The sequence below is a fragment of the Hakea prostrata genome, chromosome 2 (assembly GCF_041222555.1).
Source record: "Hakea prostrata isolate BN-2017 chromosome 2, UWA_Hpros_2, whole genome shotgun sequence".
NCBI lineage: Eukaryota > Viridiplantae > Streptophyta > Magnoliopsida > Proteales > Proteaceae > Hakea > Hakea prostrata.
This window is the reverse complement of record NC_142601.1, coordinates 61,395,025-61,409,349: the sequence shown is the minus strand read 5'-3', so window position 1 is coordinate 61,409,349 and position 14,325 is coordinate 61,395,025.

The window sequence follows — 14,325 nt, the reverse complement described above, 5'->3', positions numbered from 1 at the left end:
CAAGTCGGCGAGATTCAGTTGTGCTACAAGATTCAGTGGTTGCTTTAGTACTACTTCTCTTATGTTTCTTTCTCTCTTTCTTTCTTCTTCTTCTTCTTCTCCTTCAACGATCCGGTGATTTTCGTTTGATTTGCCGGAAAATCGTAACTTCAAAGCTTCTTTGGTTCCCAATCTCAGTTTCTATAATACCGTGACATATGTAATTACTTCATGTATTCCTGAAGAAATTTCTGATAAAATTATTTCAATGGCATCATGATGGAGGAGAAATTCAGGAGTAGTTGTCTCAGCATGATCTTTCGGTTCCTAAAAAGCATCGCTGAAAACAGTGCCATCGACGGAAATCAGCTTCTTACTCTTATTGATAAAAGAGCTACCTATGCAACAGTAAGTTTGACACAGTGAACCCTTTTGATTTCATATCTCTGCTAATATTTTTTGGGGATCTTGAAGACAATTCATTACCGTATGAAGTGATTCATGTTACAGGTTGCACAAGAGGCAAGTTCTTCAAAGCAAGTAAAGTATCTCCGGTGATTTTTGATGATTTGCCGGAAAATCAACAAATTTTCGGCTATTTTTGCTGATTCGCCCCAGAAAATTGATTTTCTGTTGACATTAATACAATTTCGTTTCGCCCCTTGGTTTCAATTCGCCAAGGGGCGAAATCACAGAAATTTAGCGATATTTCGCCAAATTTTGGCGATCTATTCTTCCGTGGTTGGAATCTTCACCACCATAAATTTTTTTTTTATTCGTAGCATAGAACCCGATATGACATGAGAGAGGAGAGAGGGGTTGGATTGGCAAGAAATTACAAAAAATCGTCATATTTCGCCAAATTTCAATTAAAAAAGCTAGATATTGTCGAGGATTCATATCGCCGAATTCTCGGCAATATCTCGCAAGTCTTGTTTCGCACCCCCCCAATTTTGGTTCACCCGGGGGCGATATTTCGCTGAATTTCGACGATAAGTTGTTCCTTGGTTGCTAGTAATATAGGCTACTACTTGATTATTACAGAAAATCATGGATTTTGCATAAGCCATTAAATATCTGCTAACCATCTCAACTGTTGCTATTTATGGATGAAAAAACAAAAGTTGCTATTTGTTAGCATGTCTAGCCCTTAAAAAAGTCATGCGTAGTTTTGGCAGTGTGTATTAATCAATTTTGTTTTTATTTTTTTTTTTTCATCATTTTATAAGGGTTGCTGTCCTTTCAATTGTCATCTTTATTGGAAACATGAATACACAATAACTTTTTGATCCCTTTACTAAAAAAAGAAAAAAAAAACTTTTTGACCGACCCTAAGATATGACCCCATGAAAACATGATATGAATGGATTCGACTTGACTTGCAAAAAAAAAAATAATAAAAAAAAAACTTGACTTGGAAGTCTAGAAAGGGCCGTGAAATTGCAATTAAGGAAATAAAGATATATAAGTTAAAATTAACCCAACATCAACCACATTTTTTTTAGGGATAATTACTATTGGCCTCTATATTTTAATTTTATTACTGTTGTATCCGCTGTACTTTTCAAAATTACTGATCTAACCTTCAACTTTGTCTATAATTACTATTGCCCCCTACCGTTAAGTTCCGTTAGTTTACTGATGATGTGGCATCTTTATATTTTCTCAAAAATCCTAAAATACCCTTATACTTATCTCTTTACTTATTTACCCTTTTGTCAAGTTACAGTAGTACACTTAATTAACTGTGGACAAAAAAAACTATAATATGTTTTATTCTAAAAAAAAAAACCACCAAATAAAGAAATAATGATTGAATAAAACTCAAATAGAAATCGAAGAGGAAGGAAAATCGAATTCAACTCAAATTGGAAACTGAATATCACCTAAAAATTTTCAAAATAAATGAAGTTTAGTGAATGTGGAAAATCAAATTGGAATTGGATTTGGATTTTGCCAATTTCTTTAATTCAAAATAAATGAAGCTTAGTGAAGGCGGGAAACCAAATCGGATTTGGATTTTGCCCATTTCTTTAATTCAAAATAAAAGAAGTTTAGTGAAGGTGGGAAACCAAATTGGATTTAGATTTTGCCCATTTCATTAATTCAAAATAAATGAAGTTTAGGGTAAGATTGACATTTAATCTGACTTTTATAAATGGGGTAGCATCGTCTTTTGATTTCTTAATTTTAATGAAGAGCAAATTAGACATTACATATTTAAACTTAACGGCTACTTAACACCGTTATAAGGAAGGGGGGCAATAGTAATTTTGTAAAGAACAAGGTTTTATTAGTAATAAAATCAAACTACAGGGGGCAACAATAATTATCCCTTTTTTTTTATCAGAAAAACAACTACATAACTAAGTCATAAAACAGTTACGTACAATACATATAGATAATTCATTCCTATTGGTAATACTATTAGGTTCGCGAAAGGTTTGGTTAGCAATATAAAACACCATTCTAGCAAGGTGGGGGATTTGAATTGGCAAAAAGAAGTAGTAACTGTTAAAGTAGATATTTTTAATAGAGCTGGAAGCAAATTGAGGGGTCATGCTACGCCTTCGAATTTAGGTAAAAACTGGATTGCATAGCTGCTATAACACCAAATTTCGTCTAGTGAGAACCCTATACAATTGGGTGGTTGAGTCCTTCCTGAATCACCTCTAGCACTACTTCTAACTCACTTCCATATTCTATAAGTCATACTTTAAGCAACAATGATCTTTGGCTACTAATAATCACCACACTCCATGCAGTCCTATTTAGAAATCTGTTAAATACCCTGGTACAAAAAAGTATATGTGAGTCGCATTTTACATCATAATGTAATGAATGGCATAAGCACTTATTTTTGTGATTGACTATTGATAACATATGTTTGTAGGTCATTATATGAGGCCACAGTTGGACTAATTTGGAGATCCAAAATCCATTTGGAAACATTGGCCAATAATTTGTATGGATTGGGTTTTGTTTTACTAAAGGTCACCACATTTCTTTCTTTCCATAGGAAAAAACAAATAATTATAAACATGGAAAAAAAAACCAGAGGGTATGGTTTCCCCCACCAAAGAAAGAGAGACATAAGTCCAATATTGATTGTTGGGGTAGATGTTCAGTCCGCAATCCTAGAGGTCTGCAGCCCATATTCACTTGGTCCATTCACATGAGATGAATACATGCTAGAGAATCACTGTCATATTTCCACATAATTGACATTCAGTGTACAACTCCATCCATTGGGCAAGCATAGATTTAATAAGAAGTCCTGGATGCAAAAAAGAATTTAAACTTAGGATTTAGGGGTAATTTCTAGAGTAATTTCCACCACGGATTCAAACTATTGAGAGGGGAGGGTATACTATTTTTCAGAAGAGTGTGCCTTGCCAACTTGGCAGAGAACACACCCTTAGAAGAAATAGTTGAGATCCACTAATCTAAAGAAGAATTGAGAGATATAGAGGAGAGAAGAGTATTTGGTAAATTAGTTTGAAAGGTGCTCCCTATTTAGTGTGTAAAAACGAGACATTTCTAAAAATTTAAGATTCTTCTCTCCACACAATGTTGTCTGGGTGTTCGGAAACAATGCTTTTCGCCCCGGGCAACCAAGGGTCAAACCAAAAGGAGGTATCCACCCCAATTCCCTATTTTTTAAGACACCATCCCTTGTAAAGTGGGAATGATACTGCATATACTCCGCCAAGGCCAGAACCCCCCTCCCCTTTCTTTTTAACCTTCGGATTAAAAAGACTGGTCTTAGGAAAGTACTTTGCTTTAACAACCGAAGCCCAAAGAGATTGGGGTTCTGTCAAGAGCTTCCAACCTTGTCTAAGCAGAAGGGCACAGTTGATATCATTCATTTTTTTTAAGCCCAAACCTCCTAAGTTTTGGTTGACAACATTTTTGCCACAAGATCAAGGTGTTTTTGTTTTGTTTTCGCCAGATTTCCAAGCCAAAACCTTTGGCAAAGAGAATAAATTTGATGATAAAGTTGTTTAGGAAAGCGAAAACATTGCATATGGTACAAAGAGAGGGGTTGCAGAACTGATTTGATCAAAACATCCCTCCCAACAAATGAGAGAGAAGAAGCTTTCTAAGAGTCAAAGTGACGAGAAATCTTTTGCAAAATGAAACTTAGGTTTTTGGATTTGGCCTTACCATAAATCAAATTTGTTCCCAGGTAGACTGCATCTTTTTTCATTTTCAAAATTCCCAAAATCGATAGGATTTGGGATTTTTGGTCATTTGGCACATTATGACTAAAGAAGGCTCCACTATTTCTAAAATTCATCGTTTGGCCGGTGAGGTTAGAAAAAAGATCAAGAACAACTTTGATACGGAGGACATCATCCATGTCAACCCTACGAAGAGAAAAGTATCATCGACGAAAAATAGGTGGGAAATCTTCGAAGCCTGAATGACAATTTTTATACTTTTGAATAAATTAAGCTTCTTATAATCACTGAGGAGTCTGGAGAGAATCTCCATTATAAGAAAAAAGAGCTAGGGACTCAGGGGGCACCTTTCACGAAGGCCGCGGCTTCCATTGAACCATCCATATGGGCAACCATTGAGTTTAATTGAGAACGAGGTAGAGCTAAACAATTTGTGAACCAAATTGCACCAGACCTGATCAAATCATAGGAAAGAAAAGAGATTAGAAAGAACCTACCACTCGACCCTATCATAGGCTTTAGACATATTAAGCTTAAGTGCCACGAAATCACACTTGCCTCTAGTGTGGTTCATAAAGTGAAAATTTTTATGAGCCAAAAAGATGTTCTCCGTTATTTGTCTTTTTGGGACAAAGGCCCTTTGTAGAGGGGAAATGAAAGTAGAGAGCAAGGGTTTCAGTCTCAGAGCTAGGGTTTTGGCCAACATTTTGTATGTGACATTGTAGAGGCTGATAGGTCAAAAATCGGTCTCCACATTTGGGTTGTCTTTCTTCGGGATGAAATAGACTAACATGTGATTAGTGCCCCAAGGCAGAACAAGATCCTCAAACTAAGATTTTTCAAACCTGAATACATCTTGTTGAATGAGATCCCAGTTCTTTTGAAAAAAGAAAGCATTGGATCCATCAAGCCCCGGGGCTTTAAACGAGCCAAAGGAGAAAACAACCTTTTTAATTCCTCAATAGAGGAGATGGCTGATAAACCCTCCAACAGGGAAGAGTTATCAAGGCAAGGCAACATGCTAGCTACAAAGGTTTGTATCAAGGGGGTTGGAGGTTGTATACAAGTCTTGAAGATACTGGGTAAGAACATTTGCAATAGAATGGGGTTTGATAAGGTGACCCCATTGTGCTCAATAGACAATCTCCGCTAATGGCAATGAATTTTTGTAGTTAAATGGTAAAACTTTGTATTCCTGTCTCCATCCGAGATGTAGCCTTATTTAGACTTTTGAAACCAAAACCACTCCTCAGCATTAAGGATTCGAGAGAGAACCTGCTTTTTTTTTTTAAGATGCTTTGCCAGTTTGGGTGAGGTTCAGATTCTAGGGCATCAATTTCGAGAGACAATTGGTCAAAAAGAAGGGAAACATCACCAAAAACAGCTCTATTCCATCCTTGGAGGAATCAGGGCAAGTTTTCCAGCTTGCGAGGAAGAGAGTTCTCCACATTTGCAGTCCAGTTTGAGGATAGAACATCAAGAAATTTAGGGTGCAGATGCCAAGCAATTTGCTAGTGGAACAGTCGACGGCCCTTGGAGCTAGGGTTAGAAGTAGAAAGTGAACGGGATTATGATCTAAACAAATTGTGGATAATTTCATTAACTTAGCATTTGGGTAAAGGGAGAGCCATCTTGGTTCCACAAGGCAGTGATCAAGTTTTTCTTTGACTAAATTGAGATATTTCTGTTTGTTAGTCCAAGTAAAGTAGGTTCCAGGAGCAGAACTCTCACAAAGGTCAAAGGAGCAGATGATTTGTTGGAGAGCAGAAAAGGAAGGGGAGGGTTCAAAAGATCCCCCATCTTTGTTATCAACATAAAGCATTTCATTAAAATCCCCTAAAATGATGAAAGGACAATCGAGCTTATTAACAAAGTTCCCAAGTAGCTCCTAGAAAGGATATCTATGCGATGAAGAGGAGGGGGGAGGGGGCGTAGACACATATAGCAATCCAAGGAGAGGGTTCCACCAAGCAGAGAGCAATGAAATTGTTGTTAAGCATAAGACAAGAAGTTTTGTCATCTTCCAGTGCAAGCACCCAACCCCCCCCCCTTAAGACCTCAGGAGCCAGGCTGTTGCAAAAACCTACTAACCTGTAGCCGTGAAGGAAATGTCTTTTTTGAAGAGTAGAAATTTAAATGATTCTGAATCTTCATTTCACACAAGAAAATGTGGTCAAGTTTATGTTTGTAAACTAACTTTCTTAGGGTTTGTTGGGAAAGTTGTCCATTCAAACCTCGGATATTCCAAGAAAAGATTTTCATTTGTGCATAAAATCTCTCAAGATAGCAAAGAGAGCACGAATAACATGCACACAAAAGCAGCAAACTAAAGGACAGAAAAAGAGTCGGAACAAGAAGAAACAAAATACCAATAAAGAAGCTAAACAAAACATAAGAAGTAATATAGATTGGGGCAAACAAAAGGGCTACAATCATAACCAACGAGAAAGGAAACGAACAAACCAAAGACACCAGCACGCAGAGGGGTATGTATGAGGCACAATTCCTATTTCTAGAAATAGATTTAGACTTCAAACAAGAATCCTTATACCAATAGTAGATAATTGCCCAAATTAAAGACAAAGTAAACAATAAACAGATTAAAGAAGTCTTCATAGTATGATAAGGGAAAGCCTAAGGGGTATTTGATGTTGATGCCATGTTGTTCATGTCACATCCTCCCAGCCGGTACCCTATCTGGCATACCCGAGAGTGTGATCCACAGCTCGAAGATCAGGTATCGAGTAATCAACCTCCCACATAAACAATAACATAATCATGAACAATCATAATAAAAGTGCGGAAGATAAACCATAGATCCAATAAGGAAAGAATGAATCATATATAAATCAGAGTACTAGATATAATCAGAGTGTCAAAAACAGATATGTAAAGTGAGGCAAAATCCCACTCCACAACCAGCGGAAAAGTAGCTCTAACAGAGAATAAACTAGACAAAATCTAATCCCAGTAGCAAGTACAATGGGTAACTAAATTGTTCTCCACTTTATAGACAACATCCCTATAAGTATAAATCTCATAAATGGCACAAGGACGCTTCCACTCAATGGTCGGACTAAGCATCGTACGGAGCATAACCACTCGCGGGATCTTTAGTGTAATTGTTGTAACCGCAATCACCTTCCTGGAGATATGCCTCTTCGCCTTGCGCTTCTTCATAGGGACCGTCATAATACTCAGTACCTACAGAATAGTCTAACAAACATTGTACAATAAAGGAATGAGTTTCAAAGAAACCCAGTAAGGCAGTTAAATCCATAATAACATAAATGGCAGGATTTCAGAACAAACGTAAATGCAATATGATATGAGACAAGCAATGAATGAATGAATCTAACTCTATGTATGCTGGTCTCTATTGGCAGACATGCTTTAAGTCATAGCACCGTACTTCTTTAGGAAGGTCTCAATCACTCATCATCAGTTGGTAATGGGTCCGGCATCCCTCGGGACATTCCATGGCTGGGGGTCAAGTCACCACTCTCTCACATCACCATTGGTCTAAGTACCGGCGCATGTCAGGGTTAAACCTAGCCAAATGCAAGTCTTCTACTTAGTTACATCAAGTCAGATCCAGATACGTCCATTCCTCGTCCCTGACGATCCTTTCCGGTATCCTTCACACTAAAGTCCTCATAGTCCCTGACTACGGACTCATCAACCCTATTGATCATCCACATATGGTAAACGGGAAGCTCTCACGTCCTCTCACGGGTTGGTTACCGGTCTTAAGCGCCCGTGAGCCCAAGTCTAACCATATGCAACCCTACCGATAAATGGCCCCCACAATGTGATTCCTGTCCTCTCACGGGTTGGTTACCGGTCTTGAGCGCCCATGAATCCCCATTGCTACCACGGGTCGTTCGGTCTCAATACCCCTCCGATTAGGGTCTGACATAACAGAACATCCTAGCCAAACACTACTAGACAATCCTAGATATGTCATCCAACAGTTTAGGAAGGTGTCCAGAGGGCATCTCCGGAAACATCCCATAATATTCCCGTAGTAGTCCAAGGACAGAAGTGTCAAAAGGACACCTCTCCTTTCCAAACCATACTTAAGCATACACATGCATCAATTCATATCATCACATATATGGTAACCTCATATATGGAAAGAAATCAATAATTACAATCACTTTGTATATAATTGGTAAGTAAATCCTACACGAGTCAATTCAATATGATTAAGCAATGCTACTGTAATCAAGGTTATGCAACAGTAGTATATCATTCTAAGAATCTAATTTAGGAAACAACTCAATGATATTCAAATATAGAAACTAGATTCATGCTATCTATGTTGTTAAAGAAGTAACCATCCTTACCTTTTATAACTCGCAAAGGAATCCTAAGAAATAAAGTAAGATCTTGGCAAACTTGAGAAGAAGGTCCTAAACAAGTGCATACAACATATTAGGAAAGATCCCTAACAGGAAAGATACGAAAACATCCAAAACAGACCAATTCTGGAGTTGCGGTACTCATTGGTCGAGTGGATTGGTCGATTGGTCCAGTCGACCAATCAGTCGACCAATGCAGACAATAGCCTAAAAAAAACAGAGTTTTAAAATATGAAATCCGAATTTGGTGGTTCAAAAGGGTACTAATCAAGGGGTAAACTACATCAGTAGTATCCTAACATATAGGGGACCTCAAAACACTAATCCAATCAAGCCATCAAGATCCAAATTAGGAAACAAAAAGTTACCATAATTAGATCAACCATGGATCTTGAAGAATTCAAGGTAGAAATCAAAGACAAGAACAATAGGAGGATGGATCATTGCTTCAGGTAAAGGTATCATGAAAAGCATACTTAGATCTTCAAGGAAATAGGCTTAAAAGCATAAATCTAAATAAGGAAACAAAACCTACCATATATGTAACTATCATGATTCATGAAGAACACATAGTATGGTAGAAGAGGAACAACTAGAGATTGATAGATCATGGATCATGAAAAGAAAACACAGCATTTGACTACTAATATGATCAATATAGAAGATCCAAGGAGATCAGAATTCAAATCAGAAGTTAAACAAAGACTAGATCATGGTTTGATCATGATTCCTTCAAAAGCTTGCAATGATCATGGTTAAGATCATTGTTCTAGCCATTAATCCTTAGGATGATCATGAGAGACAAGTCCAGAGATGTTTGCAACAGAGAATGCAGCATCTCCTCTACTGTCTCAACTCAAAAAGGAAAGAAAAACAGAGATGGAGGAGAAGAAGAGAGTATAGACATACCTTTGATGCAAAAGGAAGAGTTTCGACGAAGATCCGTCAAGAAAATCACCAAGGATGCAAGAGAGATGACTTGCAGAGGTCTTTGGTTCGTTCCAAAGAGTTTGGAGGCAGCAAATACGAAGTAGACTCGAGATTGGACTTAAATAGAGCAAGAAAAACCTAATTGCCAAAGACAGCACTCATTGGTCGAGTGGATTGGTCGACTGGTCCAGTCGACCAATCAGTCGACCAATGCTGACAGCAATTCCAAAACAGGGAATTGAAGACCCAGATCAAATCCAATCTTAAAGGGGTTTTGCACACATGTCAAGTGACTTACCTAATAGGTAGAAATGCCTTCAAACCAAGATAGAGAGCACTCCAAGTCCATCAACTAATCCGATCTTCATCAAGTTTCAGTTTCCATAAATAGAACTTCATCATCAACTCTCATGGATTCAAAGCCAGACACCAAGTCCTCCACTGGGATGGCCCAAAGCTGACTTCTTACTTTACTTCGGGTCACTGGACCTACAAATAACAAGGTTTCCGGGTCAAGGTTAGGGCTGGGTTTTACAGTTCATCTGGTTTGTATGAGTGAAAAGAGGATCATTCAACAGGTAGCCAAACATCATGATGTAGCGTGCTTTCATCTCCTCCCAGAAAGTGAGAAATTGGGAGATTGGTTCAGGAGAGGCAACAAGGAGAGTGTTGAGAGCTAGGCGGAAGGACTCAAGAAGCAATGGAATGTCATCAACAAGGTCGACATGAGGCCGCTTACGACTCCGGTTGACGCTCTCACCCCCTCCTCCTCCTTAAAAAGCTCCCTGCAAATTAGGCTCATTATCATAGTCCTGCCATTGGGAGAAGATCTTGTTGAGGTATTTGAGTCATACTCAACTTATGTTGAGGTACTCAAGTTATACCCAACTTATGTTCTAATATGAGCCATCAGATTAGTTACGATCTAACGGTGTAATGGGCCTTTGTAGGAGAGTCCGATTACCAATAGAATTCAGTATTTATTCTATAAATACTAGCCGGAAGCAGCGGTCTGGGTATTCCAATCTAGATACTCAGGGTGTAATGCTTTAAGCAACCTCGTGCTTAAACCCTAACCCGAACAATCTTAAAGCATTAGTTTTTCTAGAGAAGTTCCTGTTCGAAAAAAGGTGATCGAACACTGCTCGACTCAAGTTATCTGCAATTTAGTTAGAGTGAGTTATCACCTCTAGCACTGCTTCTAACTCACTTCCATATTCTGTAAGTCCTACTTTAAGCAACAACAATATTTGGCTAATAATAATCCCCACACTCCATGCAGTTCTATTTAGAAATCTATTACTACCCTTGCACAAAAAAAATATATGTGAGTTGCATTTTACATCATAATGTAGTGATTGACATAAGCACTTATTTTTATGATGACCATTGATAACATATTGTTGGTGCTAAATTTGCCAATAGCTTTGACCAGTAATCTTCGCACCAAGCTCTTCAGATCTGGATCGATCTGATTCGTTTGATCCCTCTGCTAGTCTCTCATTCACTGGAAAATAAAACACCGGTTAGAAACGGAGCTGATCTTCTTGATCGGCGTCGCGTCTCCGACGGTCTAGTTAGATTTATGAAGACAGTTCTTCAGAGCTCAAAGGAGCTTCTGAGGTGTTCTAATGGAGTAAAATCAGGAAAGAATCTAGTGTTCAGATTGATCTGAGAGACTTACCCTTGACGAGTCCTTTGCTTCCTTTTTATATAGGTTTTCCCGCCTGTAGTGTTTTTAACTGTGACCGTCGGATCGTAGCTTATGACTAGATGGCTATGATTAGCCTTTCTTTGTAAATTTTAAGCGGACCCATAGATTACTTTGTTTAAACAATTGAACCCAATCGCATTGTCATTGGACCGGAGTGAACCGGCTTGAACCGGGACTGGGATATTTTAGTCACAACACAAGCCCCCAAGCCTGCTGATCAGGTCGAACTCATACGAGACTTTGGTCAGGAGGTTTGAATCTTTCTTCCAAGCAACTCCAGAATACTATATTTAACTCTGATCAGAAGACTATATATGTTGAATCTGAATCGTTCAATCAGAATAAAGATTTTCTTCATATTTCTCCTTCGTGATTGTCGATTCTTGATGTTCCTCGTTAACCTTTGCATCACCTTTTCCACGCAGTTAATCTTCACTGGATCAATACTTTATAACTTTTCCCAAGAGATTTATGATTTTCAAAAACTGTAATATCAGGTTGTCAAATCATCATTAACTCGAACGTTGATCTGTGGTTCATCTTCTATGTAAAATCACAATTTTCTCGATAACCAAACCATCCTCCATAATCATGGCGTTTCTGTGCTCAGCCCCCAAATCATCCTGCAGACCAGCCAAAATCTTTATCTTGTCAAACTTTTTATACATTCTTAAATACAACTTTTCATCTTCCTTGACGTTATCCCCTCTTGTGCCGTTTGATCATAAATTTTGTCTCTTCCCAACGTATGGTTATCATGTCCTTCCCCACTCTTATCATCCTCGTGTTCTCAACCGCAATGCCTGTAAATCCACCGATTGACTCCACGCGTCGGTTACGAAAAGTGATGACCATCGATCTTGAAACATCGTATATTTCCCTCCACTTTTCAAGAAACCTCCTTCACCTCTCTTCATTCTTTATATTTATCATCAGCTGCTATCTGTTCTCATCCGTACTCTGTCCGCTTTCTTCGAAAATATCAAATATATCCATCCGCCATTTTCTATTACTCTTCTTCAAGTTTCCTTCTAAGTTGCATTCTGCAAATCTTTCTCCTCTTTCCTTTCTGTCTTAACCATGGACCCTGCAACTATTCCTTCAGCGCCCAGTACTTCTGTGCAGCCCACTGTGCTTTCAAGTACCAAACAACCGGAAAAAACCTTAGGTACTTCTTCTTCCGATCAGATTTCTTCAAACTGGAAACCCTCTCCTTATGCCCACGACGAAGTTATTGTTCCTTATACGCCTGTGGACATGTCCAAGGAAAAGAAAGACCCAAAATATGCTGGTCCAGAATGATACCCGACCAAGGTAAAGAAATCTCACCTACTGTCTTACTTAGAGGATTATCACTTTCCCTCCGTTGCCAAGATATGGGTCCCTGAATCTGCTGATCGTTCCTACACTGTTGATCCTGGAGTCATTACTGTTTATCTCGATCACCTTGAATCTGGTTTTAGAGTACCTTTAGTCCCAATAGTCCAGTCCTTGTTAGACTACTACCATGTATGTCCTTCTCAGCTTACTCCAAATAGTTGGAGGTTAGTATACTGCTTTTTTGCTTTTATTCATAGAATGAAGCATCTTCCCTCCGTTGAACTCTTTAGAAATTACTACACCTTGAAAGTATCCCGCGAACGTGGATACATTCACTTTGCAAGAAGAACCTGTATTGCAAGTGAACTGGGTCAAGATTCCCGAATTTTTATTGATTCCTCCATCCCTCATGATAACAAGCAGTGGCAAGAGAAATATTTTTTCTGTGCCATTCCCAATCCAAATTACCGTTTCCATTGGTGCTTGCGTTCCTTAAATTCTCTTCTTCTTCTGAACAAGCGTCCTGAACTCAACGAGTATGATCGAGAGACTTGGGTTTGATTTCTACTGGAGTACCGATTGATGCGGCTGACCTGAAAACTGATGCAGGTCTGGCCAACCATGGTATTTTTCCAGGTAAAGAACAATGATAATGATATACCTTTCTTTCTTTCTTTTTTCCTTTTTTCTTTTTTTTTTTAACTTATTTTATAGCTATATATATATATATATATATACGAACTGTTGTTCATCAAGTTCCCAGCGTCTCTGAACTTCGAACGGCCGCTGCAGAAGAAGAGAAACCTAATCAATCTGTTAAGAAGAGAAAGCATGCTGCCCTCCGTCCTTCCAGTGACCATAGCCACAAAAAACCCTCCAAGAAAAAGACAGTTGAGTAGAAATCTTCGCCTGGTCAGGGAAAAACATACCAGGCACCAGAAGACACTGTTAGAGAAGAAACTGTTGAAGAAAATCCTGACGTGCAGCTTGTCAAAATAATTGCCAGTAACAATCCTATTGTCAAGACAAGAACTTCCAAGACCTCCAATACTTTGATATGTAGACTTCGGTCTATAGGTCCGGCTTCTGGTCAGGGATTATCTGGATCCAAGAAAAGAAAGAAGAAAGAATCTGGTTCTGTTCCTACTGAAATTCTTATTGAAAAAAGTAATCTTCAGGAAGAAGCCCCCACTGCCATTGATAATATTGTTGAAGATGAAGAAATTGCAGAACCTGTACTTCCTCCCAAGAAAGAAGTTTGCACTCCTCCTGTATCAGCTGAATTACCCCACGATGCTTCTATTCTCCCAGAAGAAATGGTTGAGAATGAAGGTCAAGGTAAGGAAATTCCTGATTACTCTTTTGACGATTTGAAGAAAATTGCTGAAGATATCCTTGCTCATGCTGCAAGTGATATTATTGAATAGATTGCCGATCAATTGTTTGATGAGAATGTTGTTGTGCCTGATCCTCTTTTGGAAACTGTTGCTGGAGAGAATATTTCTGAAAATATTCCTCAAAATGAAAATGTTGTTGTGAATGATACTCCTGCTTTTACTTTCCCTTTACAAGATTTTGCTGTGAATAATGTCATTCCAGACATTAACATTGCTCCTGTTATTGAAGAAAATGTCCAAAACATCCCACCAAATGAAGAAACTTTTGATGTTGCTCCCCTTGAGATTAATGGTGTTCCCCCTGAAGTTAATGTACTAGCTGATCCTCCGATTGGTCCTGGGGACCAGGAGAACATTGTAGCCAGAAATTTTGATATGCAAGTTGACTCGAATGATGCGGCTGCGAATGTTGGTCCTCATGTTATGGTGGAGGTCGC